The sequence below is a fragment of the Andrena cerasifolii genome, chromosome 1, assembly GCF_050908995.1.
Source record: "Andrena cerasifolii isolate SP2316 chromosome 1, iyAndCera1_principal, whole genome shotgun sequence".
Lineage (NCBI taxonomy): Eukaryota > Metazoa > Arthropoda > Insecta > Hymenoptera > Andrenidae > Andrena > Andrena cerasifolii.
The window spans coordinates 30,083,335-30,099,807 of NC_135118.1; the positions used below are offsets into that span (position 1 = coordinate 30,083,335).

The following is a 16,473-nucleotide window of genomic DNA, read 5'->3' on the forward strand; positions in this document are numbered from 1 at the left end:
AATCGCCCGCACAATCCGTGATTTTCATTACATATCGCGGGCGATTTGGGTGTAAGTGGAATTCGCCTTGTATAACAGCGAATTCGGTATCTCGCACTGACTCTGCGCTAGTTCCAGAAGATGACTTGGATTGGTTATTTCTGATAGAGACGAAGATAGCTCTATAAGAATCAACCAATCCAAGTCATTTTCTGGATCTAGCGCAGAGTCAGTGCGAGATACCGAATTCGCTATAAGTTACTTATGCAGGGTGTTTCAATACAGGTGGTCAATACTCTAGGGCAGGGTTGACTAACTGGTGGCTCGCGAGCCACCGGGGGCACCTCCGCCTTGCTGCCACGCTGAACGGCCCCCCTCCGTACCTGTCAGACTCTGACAATCGCAGTCGAAAAGAGAAGGAAAGAAGGAGGAATCACCTGCGATTGTCAGAGTTTGGACGGTATGGAGGGGGGCCGTTCAGCGTGGCAGCAAGGCCGGAGGTGCCCCCGGTGGCTCGCGAGCCACCAGTTAGTCAACCCTGCTCTAGGGGATGATTCCACAGACCAAAATGAGACGAAAATATAGAATATAGTTTTTTAATATCGCGTTTCGTTTTTGAGAAAATTGACTTTGAATTTCAGCTGAGTGCACCGATGTACAGTTTTCGGTGGCCGAGGGGAACGCGCCAAACCGTCCGTAGGATGTTCCGCTTACCTCCGCGAGCCCTTTAGGCATCGAACACTACTTCGGTGCGCGGTATTTATCTGAAATTCAAAGTCAATCTCGTAGCCTATATTTTCGCTTTATTTTGGCCTGCAGAATCATTCGTTGGAGTATTGATCATCTTTAGTGAAACACTGTATCTACACGTGATGATACTTTCAACCACCAAGATCTATGAATGCCATGATTAGATTTTGTATTTGCTATCTGATACACAATGTAACATTATTATTTAGAGGGAAATAGAGCTAAGACAGTATTAAACGTAAAAATTCTTTCAGGTTGGAGCATGCATTTGAATACACCAGCGTATTTCTTCTCCTTATAAAGGGTGAGCACGGTTTCTAAATAATATTTTTATTAGCTTTTAACATTTTATGATGAAACCTTTACCACCAAGATCTATGAATGCCGTGATTAGTCATAGTATTTGCTAACTGAAGCGATTTCTTTAAAAAAAATTGTCTTAGAATGAACAAAGTACGATTATTAATGAGGAAAAATCATTTCAGGTTCGAGCAAAGCGATCAGAACTGCACGGATACAAACCCACGATTTTCGATACCTATAACTATCGATAGTGAAAATAAACTTATCGAAAATAATCGATAGCCTTCGATAGGGATGATTATCGATAATGATGATCATCGATAGTTCTCCACCACTAGCGATCCACACAGTAAGGAGGATTGTTAATAAAAAGTGAGTATAAATGTAATTAAGTTCAATTTATGTATTTGTAAGTTCTTCATGATGAAACCTTAACCACTAAGATCTATGAATGCCATGATTAGTCATAGTATTTGCTAACTGAAGCGATTTCCTTAAAAAAAAATTGTCTTAGAATGAACAAAGTACGATTATTAATGAGGAAAAATCATTTCAGGTTCGAGCAAAGCGATCAGAACTGCACGGATACAAACCCACGATTTTCGATACCGATAACTATTGATAGTGAAAATAAACTTATCGAAAATAATCGATATTCTTCGATAGGGATGATTATCGATAATTCTCGATAATGATGATCATCGATAGTTATCCACCACTAGCGATCCACACAGTAAAGAGGAATGTTAACAAAAAGTGAGTATAAATGTAATTAAGTTCGATTTATGTATTTGTAAGTTCTTCATGATGAAACCTTAACCACCAAGATCTATGAATGCCATGATTAGTCATAGTATTTGCTAACTGATTAATTATTGCAAAAGATATTAATTGAGAAGGTTGAGAGCTAAAATTAACGATATTGTTTCTTTTTGTAGGTGACTGTCCGAGCACGAGAATTCAACTGGAATTTCCCCAAGAAAAGGTAATTTATTTAATTATTTACCTCACTTCAAACGAAAATATTTATTTTGTTGTCTATGATGATTCATTCACCAAGATCTATGAATGCCGTGATCATAAATTTGCTACTTCTGAGAATCATCTCTTCATTTAATAATTCAGTTTAAGAAAGAACTGTATTAAAAATATGTGGTTTTTTTGCAGGTTTCTAATCCTCCTAAAGATTTTGGACTATTACCATTGAACTGAAACTCGTTTCTGACTCTTTCAAGTTCTGCGATCGCCAATTCATGTAATAATCTATACTATTATATAAAGAGAGAGCCGATTTTTATGTTCGCGCAAAACTCAAGACCTTTTGAACCGATCTTCCACAAATTTTAACACGTTATTCCTGCATACTCTAGGATAGACATAGGCTATGTAGCATGTCTCAGAAACACGTTATTAACATGTAATTTATGTGTAAACATTTCATGTGTACGGCTGTTTTGCAGACCACGTGACCCGTGTATGTGACAGTCTACTTCGCGCGCGCATGCGCATATTCGATCCGCGCGATACCTCGCCCGCAGCAGTACCGTGATATCACCACCAGATGGTAAAGCTTTTCACGCGCTTTCTCGCTAGAAAAGTGGATTACCGCGGACATATGTTAGAATGATCGTATGGTTAAAAATTGCTGTTGCAGATTTATGTGTACCCCGTGTGGATGTTACTATGCCCCGGGTGGGATCAAATTTGTCAAGATCATCCACTCCTGCTCGACGTAAGCGAATACTAGCTTTGCTACTCAGCTTCACCCGAAATTTAGATTCTGATTTTATAAAAAAATTGTTTTTTTATTTATCATTTTTGTGAAAATAGCCCACGTTCATCTGGATATTAGGTAGGTATATTGAGTTGGGATAAATTTCGTGACCCCTGAGTTTACTGTTCGAATGTTTTTAGGCGACAAACACACAAAAACACTTACTTTCTGCTTTATATATTAAGATACACTGGTAAATCCTGGACTTATAAGAGTGAATGTTACCGGAAGGTTTGCATTGAATTATGATCCAGGAATTAACTAGGTATGTTAAGTTAGGAGAAGTTCAATGATATTTTCCATCATTGCTCCGGCAGATGATGCGCAACAACGAATCATCCTAATGTCAGGAAATCATTATACCAAGAGTGTTATCTTCTCTGAAATATTACGAAGAAATCAAGCTTTTTTTCAAAATACTTAATTTCCTTAAAAGATATTAATTCTAATAAACATGAATTAGTCACGCTAATATCTCGGCGAAGCCGAAATGGGGGGCGCTAGTTTATAATAAAGAATTCTTATACAAAGAAACAAGAATTGTTCGCGTAACCCTAGGGTGATTTTTCAAACATAATTCGTCGGTTACAAATAAAAAAAGGTAATTACGGTAATATATATATATATATATATATATATATATATACTCGTTAATAATTATTATTTTATGTTGTACATGCGCATCTGTAAGTATACTTCATTCTTTGATCTTGTTTTAATGTTAATTTTCAATTTATGTCTAAAATTCGTGTGTTATAAAACTACATGCAAGCATAACCGTAAAAATATTGTTAAAGTAGAAATATGCCAAAAGGAAGACAACAGAAGATTCGCAAAGAGAAACAGTACAATGAAGAATTTATTATCAAAGTGTTACGTGCCGGCTACCTTTTCAAAATTTTCAATATCGACAATTGATCCAACCATTGCGTGTTATGGGAGTTTCCCTCGATCAGTTATCGATGACCCGTGAAGATTCTAATAGTTATGATTTGATTCACACGAAGCCTGTCACGCCACGGCATATTCTCACGGAGGATTGTTGTCGACGTTCTTAGAATGCGCGTTGCGATAAGCATTCCGACACCTAAGCATTGTAGTAGACCAGTTTATATTTTTCTTCCCTGCTAAATTTTTGTTACACTATCATTGGCATCGGATCCAACCATTACGTGTTGTGGGAGTTCTCCCTCGATAAACTATCTTACCTTCCTTCCGCGGGTATCGCATATTTAAAGCATTTCCAATTAGGAAATGCACAAAATTTATCACTCGTACGATAATTGATCCAACCATTACGCGTTACGGGGTTTCCCCTCGGTTAATTATCGTCAAATTATTATTGACTTCAATTGTTGCTTATGGTTAACGTTCAAGGCCGTATTCGCCGTACCCTGGTTCTGGAACCCGTTTTTAAACTGTAATCTCCGAAACCGAACCGAATATTATAAATTCTAAATCCGGCGATTTAATTTTATGTGAATCTTTAACGACTCTATTCAAAACCCATGTAAATTCCCCATTTATGTTCCACCTTTAATTCCCCTTTTTCTTATTTTGTAATACATGGTAACATTCACCTTAAATCTGTCTCATTTGTTTCGAACCAGTCTCTCCAAAAGTACCACATCCTGATTGGGCAACCTGTATTGGTTGTAGACAAAAGCCGTACCCCGAAACAATCCTGATTTTTCGCGTAATACGTGCAAATTGCTAAAATCTTTAATTCGTTAAGCGTTGCGTGAGGAAAATTAGACTCAACCGCTCGGTCGCTTAAAATTTAACGCCCTCACGTAACAAAAGCATTGAATGCAGTAGAAGATGGAATGCCATTACGCAGGGCAGCAAACACGTTTGGTGTACCAAAGAGTACACTGCATGCAATAAGACGCAATAAATGTTCAATAAAATCTGTAAAAGGTCCTTTGACTATCCTAAGTGAAAATGAAGAAAAACGTATTTGTGACTGGATAATCGAATGCAGCGCAAGAGGGTTCCCTGTGTTGAAGGAACAATTATTTGATACCGTACAGAAATTTATTACAGATAGTAAGAGAGACGTTCCATTTAGAGATGGGAGGCCAGGAAGGCACTGGTTCGAAGGCTTTAAACGCAGACATCCAGAACTATCAATAAGATTAGCGCAAAATTTAACGTTGAAGAGAGCATCCGTTACTGAGGAAGCGTTCAGTTAGAAATATTTAAATCACCATTCGAAAAGAATTTTGTGTTCCCTGATAAGGTACGCGACATAAAAAATAAAAAATCAAAAGAAAATATTCCTTCTGTGGGAACCTCCGAAGAATGGGAAAGGTACCATTTACAGAAGGAATTATGTAAACGCTTAAAACGAGAATAAATCGAAGATCGGAAAAAGAAACGAAAAGAAGCTCAATTAAAAAAAGCTGAAGAGAAGGAATTAAAGAATTTTATAGCACAAGTAAGTAGACGTTTAAAACAAGAAGAAGTGCAAAACCGAAAAAAAAACAAAAACAAGCTCAATTAAAAAAAGCTAAAGAAAAAGAATTAAAAAAAGCTATAGCAGAAGAAAAATAGTTGTTAACATCTAAAAAATGACTTTCGAAGAAATAATAATTCCAATTAAATTGAAGCAGTTATTTTATATTATTACTTATGTTTAATTATAAGTTTGATAAGTTTTGTGATACTTGAAAATTATAGCTTTTATACTCATGTTATATTTATTATATATAAATACAGTATTTTACGGATATAAATATACAGATATAATATACATATATTAAGTATATATAAATATAATACATATATGAATGTAATTTATTTTTAATTTCTCAAATAACTATTGTATGTTGTTTTATTTAATTCACCTAAAACTATCCGAACTACTTACGTTTCATTAAGGCGCACCTACCCCTAGAGAACAAGCACGAAAGAAAACGAAAACGCGGAGACGAGAAAGAGAGAGAAACACGTTTGTTTGCCGTCTGCCGGCACACTTTTATATGTCCATGTAATGGGACAGTAAAATCAGGACGCCGGGGCTTACTAGTTAAGCTATCCAAGTATTGGGCCATTGTAAGGTCTATGAATTTTCAATATTTCACAAAATTATTCACTCCTACAATATGTGTTTTTTTAAATGATAAAGTACACACGATGCCCCTTGTAATTGCAAAATCGTTTTTATATAAATCGATTTGTATAACTGAAAAATTCTCAAATGTGTGTACGCCTTACCTTAAATGTCCAGGTATTGGGACATTTACTTTGGGTAACAATTACATGACAATGTCTGACGATGCTTTACCTTCCTCTATCTCCAACTAGATAATTTTAAGTAAACCTACGGAGTGAATCGGTCGAGCAAAGTCGTTATTCTTAATCTAATACGCCCCACCCTCTAGGTGAAGAGAGTCAAAACCCGGAGAAACATATTTATCAATTTGCAACGTCACCGCTCACGCCATCTCTATTCATACCTGTCTTGTGTTTGCCTCGAGAGATCAACCATTCAAATATGTTGTAACGAAGAACTGAAGACCCGTCCTATACAAACATCGACCACTTTTTTGACTCATAGTACATACGTTACGCAAATATCCCTGAGAATTATGCATTAGTACATACAATCCGAACAAGGCACCCCATTTATTCACCAGATACCTAATTTTCTTTCAGGAATGCATAGGAATTTTCCCTGGATACCTAACGCTTCAAATCATGACGCTCTCTGTATCTCATTACACTGTTTTGATTCTACACTTATAGACTAATCTCTTTTGCATAAGCGTATCTACATACCGCATTTCCAGATATCGCTCGCATGCACGCTGAAGAGCGAAACCAGCGGTAATGCTCGTTTACACAAGTAACGAGGAGAAGTTCTCAGTTTCGGGCGCGATCCTCTAGCAAGTGTTGTCTCTAATTACTGCTCGAAAGATATCCCCTACTTATACACAGTGAGCCTCCGATATTTCGCACTTAAGGTTCTATACGCGACTAGACGCAGCGCCAAGAAATTCAAAGTCGATTTTCTCGAAAATGAAGCGCAATATCAAAAAATTGTATTCCTTTTTCTCAACTTATTTACTTTTTATAAGTCGAAAAGAACCAGTAATTTTTTTGATATCGCGCTTCATTTTCGAGGAAATCGACTTTGAATTTCTTGGCACTGCGTGCAGACGCGTGTAGGAAAACACCTTTAAGCCGTTTCTATTCGCCGCGTGATATGTATTCGTACGTATACGTACACTAGCGGTTAAAACTCTCAGACCACTCCTTATTAACAGCGTAAAACATTTCCTGATACGCCCTGATAGTCCCTAAGTTTACAGCTTTGAGGTTACGGAACAAGAGCTCAGAAAGCCTTACCTCCCCAAAAATGCTAAACCTCTTCGAAATCTCAAAGTCGTAAACTTTGGGACTCCCGGAGCTTTTATGAATCGGAAGCGCTACCTATATCCCTTTTAGATACTAATATATCAATTAATACGCATGTAAGCTCACGGTGCGAGCGTAATGCTTTGCCTGTTTGCGACGCGACATCCTAGCCCATAAGTACGATGGGTTGCGTTCAAGGCGGTGCGTTTCCTGGCCCTCCATGGAATTACACGCTCACAGATTTCGGTGTATACTGGGCGGGCAGAAATACGATATGACGGGCATTAACGAGATTATGGTACACTGTATTAGGTTAACAGCCCTCTCGCAGTTTCGGCTATACACTCGTTTCCCGTTGTTGTTTGAAGATTATGCCCGAAAAGGTATCGCGGTTTTGCGTAATTCTGCATTCATAGGGGAATAGCCGCGTGTAATATTGGAGGAACAGAAATGGGTTTTACGTTCCAGAGTCCTTTGGAAAACACGAGAAGGATGAGAAATATGAGAATAGCTTTCTATAGCTACACTAACCTTAAATTGCTCCTCGACTTTCTTAAAGTGTCGCGAATAAATAGGTGGAGGTTAGGAAAATAAATATTTTGTTAGTTCTTCTTGGGACTGTGAAGTAGGAATCGTATAGGTTAAACGTGGATTTGTTAATCCTTTCTTCAGTGTGTCAAATTCAATATTGGACTTACGCAACTTGAAAAGCGGCCGCTACAACTAAATTTAGTTGTATATTTCATGTTATTTCGATAGGGGATGTATTAAATTTGCAATATGTAAATGCTATTTGAGTTTAATGGAAAAATATCGATTTTAAGAGAAATGGCTTTGAAGTGGATATTTGAAATTATTTCGAAATGACGATTAAGACTGAAACTAGTATGGTCCAGGGTAGGGCGGAAATAACGTACGGCGTAAACTATTTAGCGGTGGGCACCATTGAAGTAGCACCAATCAACGACAAGGTGGAAAACGAAACGGCGCCACCGTCAAACCAAATCAACTAGCCAAGGGAATCGGTTGTCGACGCTGGTTGGCTGCGGGCGCTGCGGCCTCACTTGACTCGGCTAGTTGGCTCATAGACATATATAGACAGAGCGTAAGCTGAGGGGGGTGTAAGATTCGCGGTAAGGGGAGCGATACAGGCAAATCGGGTAACACAGTGGTTATGCATGCCGAATGCTTCCGAAGCTAACCTGACGTGCCTGTATTTGACTTCTGCCGTTTCCCCTCGCTGATAGTCTCAGCTTCTGCTCCGTCTATATATGTCTATGGCCGGTATTCATAGTCGCTACTTATTCTTAAGCAAATGCTTAAGCATTCGGCATCCTTCACTAGCTACTAGGTTAGTAGAGGATGCCGCATGCTTAAGCATTTGCTGAAGAATAAGTAGCGACTATGAATACCGGCCTATGAGTTGGCTTGGCACTGGCGTCGTTTCGTTTCCCATCGTTTCCCGAGGCGTTGATTGGTTTAACGTCGCGGCGCCATCGCGCGCATGCGTGGCGTCCCCCTACCGCTAAATAGCTTACACCGTGCATTATTTCCGCCCTATCCTGCTATGATCTTAAGCGCATTTCGTTTTTTAAGTACAGGCTCGTTCAACCATGCCGATCCTTAATACAATTTATCCCTAATTATTAATCGAACGCGGTTCTTTTCTCGTGCAATTGTGCTATACAGGATGTCACTTAATTCCACCACCTTGAATTTACATGTAAAATTAAATTACAGCGTTCAATAATCTATCAAATTGCGGGAGCAGAGACAAAACTGCTCCTTGATAATCTCCAACTTTAATTACAAACATTTTTTCACAAGTAATTCAAGGTGGCAGAGTTAGGTGACTCACTCTGTAGAGTGATGTGAACGCACACAGTCGTCCTAAGTATGATGCCAAAGACGATTTCATCTCGAATCACAAATTCTCCCATCCACCACGTCAAGGTCTTATTTTCGTCGATGGGAATACGGTAATTCTAGCTGTATCGATTACGCCGTTTTACTGGGAGCGCATTTATACTCGCAAATTCAAATTAGCTGCTCGACCATTATGCACATACATATGTACATTTATTGTCATAATTTCTCTCTGGGAATCTTCTGTTTCGTGGAACACACCACATTTTATCTATTTATCGTCGTATTGGCTTTACTTACACGAAATCGGAATTACTTATCGAATTTTCTCTACCACTACTGTTAACACGCGCCAAAGTGGGATTCCACAGAGGCAATTTTTTGGCAACGGGCAACATAGGACATCCTCGCATCTTTCTCTTTCGCGTGAAACTGGTCGCACGCGACACGTTACCTCTAGGTTACCTTCAGCGGAATCCGCACCTTCACACTCGCCGTGCGGAAACCACGCAGTTCCATTTATGAACCATGCTCCAGGAACGCCTATGAGCGTTCTCCGCACACTCATTACCGACCGAAGAAGCACAAGTACCTCTAGCACCCAGAATTTAATTCGCTTTCGAGCTGACACTGAGTTTGGCGATTCGAAACTGAAACCTTGACAATCCCATCGTGATTATTAATAACAGCTCCCGTTCGTCGAACCCGCGCGATGATTTCAATCGGGGACGCGAAATTAATTGCAAATTACACTGGGAATCACTACGCTTGTAAATAATCTCCGTTTATTCCGAAAATTTCCGTAGAGAACGTTCGAATTAAAATCCAATTATACTCGGATTAAAATTCCTTTAGAAGCAATTCGCTTGGTTAGAACGTTCCAGCCACTGAAATTCACCATTTTTCACGGTTATGCCGGAAACTTCAGTTTTTCGGGGCGTTCATCGACTTCTCTAATTGCTTTTTACCCTCTCGCCCCCCTTGCTGGATGGGGAGGGAGGGACGGACTAGGCTAGAACGTTTCCAACGAAATTCCCCGTCGCTCCGCGTTAATGACGGTTTAAAAGCCGTATCATATTTTCTAACATTTCGCAGTGATTCTGATGCGCGGCCCCCTTTGTCGATACCGCCGGGAAACGCCCCGCGCAATTTTAAATACATTAAACCACTTAAATCCTCTCCTTTCCTCTCCTCTCCTTTAATTATCCGCCGCGGGGATCCTTTCCGCGCGTATTTACATTCGTAAAATGCAGAGCGCGCCATTGTGTTTTCAGCGGGCGCGGAAGAATCCGCGAGCTTTCTGGAGGGAGGGGGGCAGGGACTGTTCCTCGGTGCTTCCCCCTCGTATAATTTTTACAAAAGGTCGGGATGCTAGCCGGGCGAGGAATTTCAATCGCCGTCGGGCTGCGGTGCCTGCATTTTTAATACTTATTCAATATCGATTTAATATTACATCGTGAGCATTAGCATTTTATTGATGTCGGCCGCGGAACAGTGGCGCGTCTTTGTTCGACCGGTGGACCTCCCGGTGGAAGATAGTTTTCTCAGTTGTACGCATTAGATTTCATGTTTTATTGAAAAATCCACCCCGGTTAAGGTCCAAGCGGACATATCATTTCCGAGAGGTGAGGTGGTTCGGTGGCGTCAGTGTGAGTGGGAACAAATCTTGGAATGGTGTGCAGTGAATGAAGGGGTCCCGAGGCACTGGCACAGCACTGAAACGTCATGGAACTGATACGTGTGGATAGACCTTTATAATTTCTTGTCCTTTAATTAAATCAGTTGCCGTTCTTGGTCCGCGGCGCTCTCGACCGCGTCTTTCTTCCTGTCGCTTCTGATGCATGGCGGGGAGGAGAAGGAGTAGGGGCGGAGAAATTTGTTTTCACCGAGATGTTCCGACAAGCGGTGTCGCAACGTTGCAACGAAATTATTAGCTCGCGCGTAAGGGTCTCAAGGACACGGCGGTTCAGGCCCAACGCTTGTGAAACCGGAGTCAGATGAATTTCAGTGGACGTTAAAAGGTGGAGCAAAGACTCGGAAGCAACGTTCTCAGCTCCCTTATGTATGATAATTTTAATTGGAAGTGGAGAGAATGCGGGCTTGCTTAAAGCGGCAGCAATTTCGAATAACGATGCCATTTTGTTTCCTTCGCTCTTTGTCCCCGAGTAATGGAAATGTACTCATTAGCGATCGACGTCCCCTTTATTGACCTGTCGCGGGATATTTTTCCGTGAAAAGCGATAAAGAAGGGAACTTCGCGAGCGGAACTGGTGGAAATTGAAATTCCGAGGTATTAATTTATTCAGCGTCCGATGTAGCATCGTTATTGGTAGCGTATTGAATATAAAGTCATGGGGTTATTTATCTAAAGGGGAATAAACAGATTCGATTTATATGTCGCACTTAATATCGAAACTTGACAGGAAAAATGTGAAAAATGTAGCTTAAAAATGAATTAATATACATTGAACGTAGCTTATGAAATTCAGAAAAGACTTTGTGAAAGACATGTTCGATCAACTAGCTCGTGCAGAATTCCCAGGTGGCGGAGCATTTCAGCAGAAGGCGAAGTGGGGGCGTCGTTCCGCCCCCTATCGCAGCGCCGCACGACGTAATTGGCCAGAACTGTAACTTCCAGTCTGTAACACTCTCTTAAGATCAAACGGTTTTATCACATTGTCAAGGCAATTCTTCTTCATTTCATGTTATGAACCATAAGGTCTGCGATAATGTAAACACATTCATTTGAGGACGTAGCGCTACAGACACCTCGTACTCGAAATAGCAATTTAACTTTGACCGCAGTTTTCACCCCCCAAATATGAAAACGGGGAAAAATAAAAAAACACGTATTTCTTATTTTTCGGTCCTCTATAACATATCCAAAAATCAAAATGATCGGAGGCGGATACCTAAAATACTCTCCTTGTCAGTGTTTTTTTAGGCAAAGAGCATTAGTTGCTATACATAAATACTACAATTGGCTTTGGGACCATTTTCCCTATACTTACCCAGCTAGACCCTTTGAATTTCGAGGTTAACACGCGGTACGTTCTAACAAATCTCGAATTCGCCCGTGAGAACCATGCTTTCCTTACACCCTGTAGGTGCATCCAGCGGGATTGGACCTGGGAGAAGATGACCCTTTTTAAAAGGCTTATTTCAGCCGAACTGGTGGGTAATGCTCTGCAGTCTCGCCGCGTGAACGCGTAATCGGCGATTTTCGTTCGCCGCGCGGGCATAGGAGGGGGGGGGGGGTTCGCGGGGGAACATTATGTCCAAGGGAAGAAGACGAGTGGCCGGTACCCAGGGAACCGAGCGTGGAATATATAATGTTTTAATTTCGCGGAAAATCTGATGATGTAATTTCAGGAGTAGGGCGACGCCCAGCAATTGTTTCAGCCGGCTTTCACTCCTGCATTATTCATGAATCTTTTCCTTTTTTCCTCGTCTACGAGAGGACCGCCTAACTTCCCCCTCCTCCACCCACCACCCGCTCCTTCCTCCTCCTTTTTTCCCTTTTATTCTTCCTTCCTGCCTCTGACTCTACCTCCCCCCCCCACGTCCTCTATCTTTGTTTCTGCTCCCCCCTCTCAATCCGCCCCCTCATAACTCTGCTCATCGTCTTTTCTTCTTCTTTCAGGCTTGCTCCTCGCTCTGTCCGCGTCTTTATCATTCTCTCTCCTCGCTTCTTTCCGTTATCCCAGCGTTCCCCAACCCTGTCCCTCTTCCCAGCACTCGCGGTGTGGTTACTCCTTGCTGTACAGGGTGATTCTTAAATAGATGGCGAGCCTCGAGGATGGGGGAAGGATGTAGAAAGAATCGGCCTGGAAACGCCTCGCGTTTGGTACAGGGTTTATGTGCGCTTCCTTTGCGACAGTTCGTAGATGCAGATGTCTGTTGGTAAGGATTCGACGGGTAATCTAGTGATTATGGGGAGAATAAGTTACTTCAGCGTCTGACATGTGGAAAAGCTTGACGTTTCTGTTGAGAAACTTTTCCTGGAGAAGATGTTCTAAAACACGCTTGTAGTCGAGGCAGTGGCGGATTTTAGGAAAAAGGCTCGGGTGGAGAATGTTCTGGGACAGCATTATACATAATAGAATTAACTTAGAAATTAATTTACGCGCGTGTGGTATGCAAATTATGGGAAAGAAAAAAATATAGTATTTGAATAAAATTATAATTTTTTTTTAAGATGTGCGCCTTCTGCGCGGGGCCCGTTATATCCGTCACTGAGTTGGGAAAATAATCAGTTCGCCGCTAGAGGTCGCTGCAACGCTATCACCACTACTCTGTTTCAGATTCCCCCACCACCCTACCTTTCCCAATACGCTCCGCCCATTTGTTCGAGAGATAGAAATTGCAAGTCTGCTAAATGTGTATGGACAGATTCTAGTTCTGTAAAAAATTTTATATTTGTGGAAAAATAGTTTAATTTAACACATTAATTTTGGGTGCTAATATTATTTCACTTGTAAGAATGTTATATTTTATTTTAATTTACAAGATTGATGAACCCAGCGCCAAGTGGCCTTGAACGACGAGTTGATCTTGATATCACAGTTTGGGTATTGTAAGACTAACCTAACTCAGATTTAACACTCCAAATTGCCCGATAGTCTGTGGAGCACGACGAGAAAAAGGATTTTTGGCCGGTCTCTTAAACCTGTCTAGAAGATGCTGTTAGCATCGTGCAATCGAATTGCCTGAAAGAATGATAGTCTCCTTCATCCTCGAGTGTGGGATGGTTTGTAACATGAAAGTTTCTCCATCGTTATTTTTTTCCACCAGCACTCATTAGTTTAACCTGTCACGACTGTATCTCAGCCTGCGTCATATCTCGGTCCAGAGAGGCTGCTCCTTTCTTACACAATGGCCACAGTGACCTTGTCATGGACCAGAGGAGAGTTGCTACAGCACTTTGTCGCAACCGAAGTATGTATCAGAGGGAAAAAAGTATCATATTTATTAACAGGCCCGACTAGTCCCTATAGGCGAAATTCGGCAGTTACTTAGGACCTCTTACTTAGGATCTTTTAAAGTTGATAAAGGGCACAAAATAGTATTTTCATTCATGGCATTTTTAAAAATAAAAATAATTTTTTTTACAATAAATCAAAATTCAAAGTAACGTCATCAACAAGCTCAAATTATTTGCCAATTTGCCAAGTTTGCTTAGGGCGCAAAAAAGGTTCGAGCCAGGCCTGTGTTATACAGGCTGCTTCAGAACTACACGCACTGCGGTTTTTATAGACAACTATGTTTCTGTAATTCTTATGTGTGTTTTTACTTCAAGTTATTTCCCGTGTGGTTTCCTTATTTCCTGTATCAATTCAAAACTTTTGCTTATGCCCGTTGTCATGCAACTATGCAGTACATACGGTACAAACTTGAGGTCTCCAATGCGCATGGGAAAATGGGTGGAGCCATCAGCCGGTAACCCTCAATTGGGGATAACAATGAACTAGATTGGAAGTTTAGCAGCCGATCTAGTATTGAGATATTACTATTGGGTGACAGGAAAACTTTTAAACATTAGTAACTAAAAAACGAAGCCTCTATCACGATTATGTTATTCGTTATTTTCGTCTTCTCATTATTCTTCAATACACTTTATGCACATATATATCAGTTCCAAGCAAGAAACCTTTATCAGGCAACTAACATTCCATCGACAGAACAAAAAGTGTTCCACATTCTCCTAACAAGAACTTCTCCACCCATCAACTAAACTAAAAGAAGACTGCACTACTTCATTGGTTCACCTGGTATAGTTACACCATCATTCAAATTCTATTCCCATAGTAGAGATATGAGGCATCACCCTCTGTACGGTAACTACAGTTACATTGACAGCAGTGGCGCACTGAGGATTTATTCTTGGGGGGAGCCGATTTGAACAGCCAAAAATATTTTTAATGCAAATTTTATAAAATTCATTAGGTGATTAGAAAAATCTATTTCCAGAATAAAATCCACTTTTCTTTTCTTTTTACAAAGCCCCTTCTTTGGGGGGTGTCAGGACTCCTTGGGGTCCAGGCCCCCCTCTAGGTGCGTCATTAATTGACAGAATGTGTATGCTCGCTAATAGATACTGCCACAATATTGATTTTTTTTCGCTGTTCGCTATTGATTTTGCATTCAGAAATTCTGTTTTGTGTATACTGGATGAGATATTGATACTTGTATTGTAATATCTGTTGAGTCAAAGGGTTGTTATCCCGTAAAAAAAAAAAATAATAAACGTATTATTTACAAAGCCATTTCGTTCCACCACGTAATAGATAAATATATAAAAAAATAAACCTATTTACTAAACCATTTCGTTCCACCACGTAATAGATAAATATATAAAAAAATAAACCTATTTACTAAACCATTTCGTTCCACCACGTAATAATAAAAAAAATAAACATTTATTAAACCACTTCGTTCCACCATATTTTCCACATCTCAACATCCAGTTACAGTGATGTACACTACTCCGGGACCATTAGCATGGCCCTCTACCCTCTCCCATCCCCAGGCCGAGCGCAACCCACCGCCAAAGATCCTCCGCGCGTACTCGAGGATCACCCAGTACGTGGAGCGTTGGAAGTGCTCGTGGCAGGCAGGCAGCAGTGTGTGCCCCACCGTGAAACCTTCTGTCATTGCAGCCTTATTTTCCTTCTTTTGCGGCCGAGAGCAGCTTCAAGGCACGGGAGAAAAGACGGTTAAGAAAATCGATCGAGGCTCGCTCGCGCCAGCCTCCTCCGGAAAAACGATGGAGTTCTTTCCTCGAATTATGAAAAGTGGTGTCTCGTTAAACTCTCCTCAGGTGGGCGGAAAAACGAGGAAAAAGGGTTGGGGGTAAGGGAATAAGAAGGGACGCGATACGCTTCTCCTTCGAGCCCGTGCAGTCTACGTGATCGCGCAGCTGAATCTACCTATTACAGGATCTGGGGGATAATAGAAATCGCTCGGCACGCATTTCTGCAGGGAAAATAAAGTTCGATCGGCCGAGTTTCCACATACAGTTGCGACAGTCCACTCGGTACTTACAGGGACGCCTACAGCGTCGGGTAATTGTATCGAGTTATCGGATAATTGTATTGGCCCCGCGGGGTATCGTCCACATTTTACGAGGTCTGCTGGAAAAGTAGGGGCTGTAGTTTGGGAATAATTTATTTTTTTAGCGGAATCGTCTGTCTAATTGTAAGATTTCAGCAGTCAGTTGCGTGTAATTTATGTACATAATTATTCGCTTCTGAAATTAATTTATTGTGCATACAAATATTTTTTGCTTTCTAAATTCGCAACCCCGTATGATTGTTGCTTGCAATGACTGCGCCGCCTAGGCGCAGATTTGGGCATTATTCGAATAATAATTTATTCGAATAATAATTTATTCGAATAATACGTACCATATGAACCTGGCGTTATCGTAGTCTCGATAT

General features: G+C 40.7%; 1 long non-coding RNA gene across 1 annotated transcript; it reads left to right on the top strand.

The window, feature by feature from the left end:
• Positions 1-560: 560 nt before the first annotated feature.
• On the top strand, positions 561-5,627 carry LOC143375125 (uncharacterized). The gene is made up of 5 exons (XR_013086814.1): positions 561-1,033; positions 1,215-1,404; positions 1,589-2,287; positions 2,493-3,416; positions 4,058-5,627. It is a non-coding gene; the product is annotated as an uncharacterized LOC143375125 (long non-coding RNA).
• Positions 5,628-16,473: the final 10,846 nt, after the last annotated feature.